We start from the raw sequence: 5,475 nt of genomic DNA on the forward strand, positions 1-5,475 counted from the left end.
CATCCAAAAGCCATGCCACGATTGCTGTCATCGGTTGAGTCGGCGATGAGGGATTGAATTGAAGGTATGACAATGGCAAGTCCGATTCCAGTTAAACCCCGTGACACTGCTACCTAATTATACCCAAATCATCCCAATCTGTTATAATCAAAGAATGCAACTATTCCATTACAACTTCAACTTTCTGAGCTTCTTAAGTTCTTAAGTTTTTCTAAAATCTGTTAAAATATGCTGCAATTCTTTCCTTATCAGATTTCAGATACCCATGTTGTCATTTTTTTTCTTTTTTCTTTTTTTGGTGAGCAGAAAAAAAAAAAATAATAATAATCCATCTTGCTGATTTCTTAAACCAACTCAAGAAAGTACTAGATGGGTACAGATCTACAAACCCCCAACAAGCGAACAAGAAAATCTACAACATTATACTATATATATCAATAACATTTTTCAGAGAGTTAAATACAAGCAGGAGAAAGAGTTAGATAGAGAGACCTGGAAGAAGGTGGAGGAGATGGCAACGAGAAGGGTGGCAGCAGCCCAGAGAAAAGCGCCGGCGGCAATGATGTGAGCACGGTTGTGACGCAGAGCCAGGTAAGCGGCCAGTGGGTAGCAAAAAGATTGCACTATGGTTCGGAACAGAGTGAGCGCGCCCAAACCAGTTGGGTCTGTGTGCAGAGCAGCTCCTACCTCCTTATACACCGCTGGCAACAACTTCTCATCAGCTTTCTCCATAATACCCGCTAGATTTACCAAAATTAATGTCAAAGTATCTGAATCCATCTCGACGGGTCAGCTTCAAATCAAAATCCTCTGTTTTTGGAGGGGCGGTGTGACGGCTGACTTTGCTGGAAGGGAGTTCGATTGGCTTTAATCAAAGTCCTGTCTGTTTCTTTCTGCTCTGTTTTTGGAGGGCGAAGTGATGGTTGACTTTCTTGGAAGGAGTTTGATTGGGTAATGGTGCAGGGGTCTTGAACTTGTTGACCGGAAGATTTGCGAGAATCAAAGGTTGTCCTACTATCAAAGGTTGTTTGTTGCAACTTGCGTAAACTTTGGGATGTGTCTTAGGTTAGGACACTGAACTTTGGGAGTCTAGCTGTACCTTTCAGGATTGAATGCAGGCTCAATTTGACCAAAAAAAAAAACTCTCATACTATTTCTACCAAAATCAAACACATTAATCACTTTTCTTACTATTCAAATAAAAAAATTACTATAAAACAATTTTTTTTTTTTTTTTTTTTTTTTTGTACAAAACGACATACTTTTTTCTTCACATCAATCAAATCTACTATAGTTTCTATTCACTTCATTTTTCAAGTCCTTTGTCCAACACACCCTCCAATGTCCAAGGAAATTAACCTTCCTACGGACATCTCCAACAATCATTTCTCAAGAAAGAAAGAAAAATCCCATAATTCACTTGAAATTTCACACGTTTTTAATATTAGTTTTTAAGATTAAAAAACTTTCGATTTAAGGTATCAAACTTTTAATTTTTTGAAATATTTTCTATCGGTAAAGATTTTTCGCTAGATATTATCAACATACTCAATTTTTTTAATAAAAAAATTACAAATATTCAGACATAAGTATTTTTGCAAATTTGGTTGAATCTTTGCAATTTTTTATATTAGAAAATACTTCATTTTCTACCTTAAAGTGATTTTAAAAAGTGGGAAGATGAGAAAAGAATGAGGGGAAGATGTGTAACATTTCTCTTTTTAATTTTATTTTTTTATGATAAAAAATTGGTATTTTGAAATTTTTTACAAAATTTAACGGATGGATAACATTGTAAAAATTTGAAAATCCGATACACCAAATTTAAAGTTTTTAAACTTTGAAGAATAATTACATAGCAATGAAAGTTGAGAAGGAATTCAGTGAAGTTTAAAAAAAGAAAATAAAAAATAAGGTTATAACAATCACCCTTCTTCAAATTCAAAATAAAGGCTTGCAAATAGCAATGCCCGAATTTAAAACAAAAGCAAAACAATTTTTTTTTTTTTTTTTTTTTTTAGACATGTCTGTACAAGAAGGGGGAGAGGGATTCGAACTAGTGCTCCGCTTTATTATGCGTAGTCCTAACCGATTGAGTTATCTCTCGGGGACGCAAAACAACATATTGAGTTGAGTTGAAAGAGATTAATAGATATTTGGAATGAAGTGAACCCAGATGCTCCCTCTCTTGTTTTTAATTGATGGGGTGTTCTCTAAAACCCAAGCCAGGTTTGAGATTGGTCATGTAAAATGAAGCCCAAGACTGCTCAAGTGGACTAGCCCATAAGGATGTTTTGTTTTCAATTTCTCAGATTTAGACCCAACCCCACATAAGCTTATGTTGTTCTTGGTTACCCAATAAAAGAAACAAGTAAATTTAATGGGTAACTTCACTTGAATTACCACACAATTTGACAAGTCCTCCTAAATTTTAAAATTTCTCAATTTAAATTCCTAAACTTTCAATTGCAGTCAATTTGAATCATTCTGTCAAATTAACAGTGAGACAATGACACTTACGCTCCTGACCTTTTTTATAAAATTTTAAATTTACCTTTAATTCCAATTTTTTTTTTTTTTTTAAAAAAAAAGAAAAACGAAAATCATGGATATTTTGGTCTTTTTATGTATTTCAGTTAGAAGTTAACGGCTAAATCTGACGGAGGGGTTCAAATTGACGCAATTGAAAGTTCAGGAGTTTAAATTGAGAGGTGTTAAAATTTTAAGGCTTGTCAAATAACGTGGTCATTTAAGAGTTTAAAGTGAAATTACCCCTAAATTAAATAATATTGCGCTCTTAGAAAAGAAACAAGTAAATAAAGCTGTTGACCTCAAAAACCGCATTACCATTTGAGATTTTCTGTTGTTAGGTTGTCTAAATTTTTGCATCAGAGACGGGAATTGCAAGACTTGTCTATCTCGCCCGGATGAATCCTACATCTTATATCGTTGAAGATAGATGAACCTAATAACTTTTTAAATTGCTCAAATTTTTATGAAATTCAGACAACCTAATAGCAGGAGATCACCGTCTTCCGCAACATGGCATGGTAATTTGGGGTCCGGTTTACATAATGAGCCTAAACATATTTTTCTTTTGACGCCAAAAAAAAATAAAGGTATTTTGAAGAAATTATTAATGAGGAATACAATTGTTGACGGAACGTGAAACACAAAACGGAGTTAGGGAAGAGGTCGCCATCATGAAGTGTCAGTATCAAGGGATGGGTAACAGTGTCCGTACAGATGAGGGAGCAGGTACACTCCACTGGGCTAGGTGAGGTGGGGGGTCCACTGAGACATGGACGGCCTATCATCATCATGACACGTTAACTCCCTCCGCTGTGGTCGGGCCCACCTAATTAATTGTAACACGTGTACTTTCCCGCTTGGTTTTTGCTTTTCGGGCTTGTGGTAAAAGCCTGAGGTGGAGCTGACGTAAGGGCTTCTCCCTCTGACAAAAGAGATAAATACAAAAACTCAATTATGAGCTTCGCTTTTTTTAATATTTTTATTTACTCTGATAATTCTACATTATACTTGTCAATCTAATATAAATAATTAACTTTGGAAGTGTGGGTACCAAACTGTACCATTCAAACTATGCTCTCTTACTTACCAAAAAAAAAAAACTATGCTCTCTTTGTTAAAAATTTTTAGTTTTTTATTTTAAAAAAAAAACAAAAACATTAATAAACAATTCAAACACAAAACACTTTTAAATATACAAATAATTTTCATCATTATGTTACATAATGACACCTTTTCAAACTTTTTTTTTTAAAAAAAAACCAAAAAACTTTAACAATCAGAGCCAAAAAGTGTCTTTTAGATCCTTTAAACAATTTTTTTTTTTTTAATTCAAATAAGGAGAAGGAGTTTATGATATAGGTCGAACAGCCACAAAGACATGGGCACCCCAATAAAGCTCATATAGAAAAAGTAGTACAAAGACATTAGGCAATTGTTTTATTTATAATCCCAAAAAAATTATAAACTAGTCGGGCCTTTGTATGGGCCGCACAAAGCGGTGACAAGGGACAAGATGACTCAATAAGGAGTCCAAAGTGGTGAAGGCAATAACCCTCGTTAAGAGGTTGTTGCAAAAATTGTATTGCATAAAACCGGATGGGAACCATTGAAGGACAAACACCAGCAACAAAAATTTTCTCCACAAGATCGAACCACGCAACATCATGGAAACAATAATCCACAGAAAAATACACTAAAATACAATAGGAAAAAAAAAAAAAAAAAACTACTTAGAACAGTAGCACCGATGAAGGACGGGCAGTTAGAGGTTTCTGGTGAACACAGAAGATGCACGTGCCGATGAGTGGACAGTAGGACAAAAAGCGGCTAGTGACTACCGAAAGCTGGGAAGCCAAAGGAGGAGGTGGATAGGCGCGTTGTTCAAATATTGCCATTTTGCAATTTACATTAACTTTAGTTCCAAGTGGATGTTGTTCAAATATCTATATATAGGGTTAGGTTGGGCTTTAACATAAAGCTTTAATATATAGATTAATTTGTTATAAATTATATTTTCATGCTATTAGCTGTTGAAATAAAATTTTAAGAATAACATAAATACCTTGAGAACCACCGGTGAAATGATTATTTTTAGTATAGGTACGAACCTACGTAAATAAATAAATATATATATATATATATATACGTAAGTTTCATTATATGTCTATGTGCACATTGGTATAAAATAAATGATACAAAATTTATAAATCATAAATGTATACAAAATTTACTCGTTGTCTTTAAATGGAACTTCAATTTCAAATACAAAATTTTTCTAATTTGTTATATATAGACACGCAAAAAAAAAAAATTAAAAAATAAATAAATAAATAAAATTGAACCTATTTTTTTGGCCCATGAATCTTCTTCACATCTTTGATGTTTCGCATGTACCATTAACTCTTATTTTCCTTCTCGAAATAATAGACGCCATAATGCTAAAACGCCATAATGCCTAACTCTCTTTCACATCTTAGTTTTTCGATCGTTTTGGGTAGGAATAGATTTAGTCTTTTTACGAGTAGATTTGTACTTTTATGGCTATTTTTATGTTGGGGTTGAATTTTTTCTGTTTTTTATTGTCTGTACTTTTGTTTGATCAAGAATTGTTTAGACCTTAAGCTTGTGGATGTGATATGTTTTCAGAGCGAGGAAGATGAGCTACATATGCATTGAGTTAAATCTATTTAGAATAGATCTGATGTTACAACTGAAAAGTAGTCATAAGTTAGTGGATATTAATGTCTTAATTAGGTCTTGAATATTTGATTTTTATATAAGTATTATGATTTGTAACTTCGTTGCTTCGGCTATGATTTTTCAAAACTTTTTGTTCTGTGATGTAAGAGCATTAAACTCGTAATTCTTCTTCAATAAGACTGAAATTCAAAAACAAAAAAAAAAGCCTAAAACATTTCTGATTTCTTTTTTCTTTTCTCTATA

This window comes from Corylus avellana, chromosome ca11 (assembly GCF_901000735.1).
Source record: "Corylus avellana chromosome ca11, CavTom2PMs-1.0".
NCBI classification, from domain to species: domain Eukaryota; kingdom Viridiplantae; phylum Streptophyta; class Magnoliopsida; order Fagales; family Betulaceae; genus Corylus; species Corylus avellana.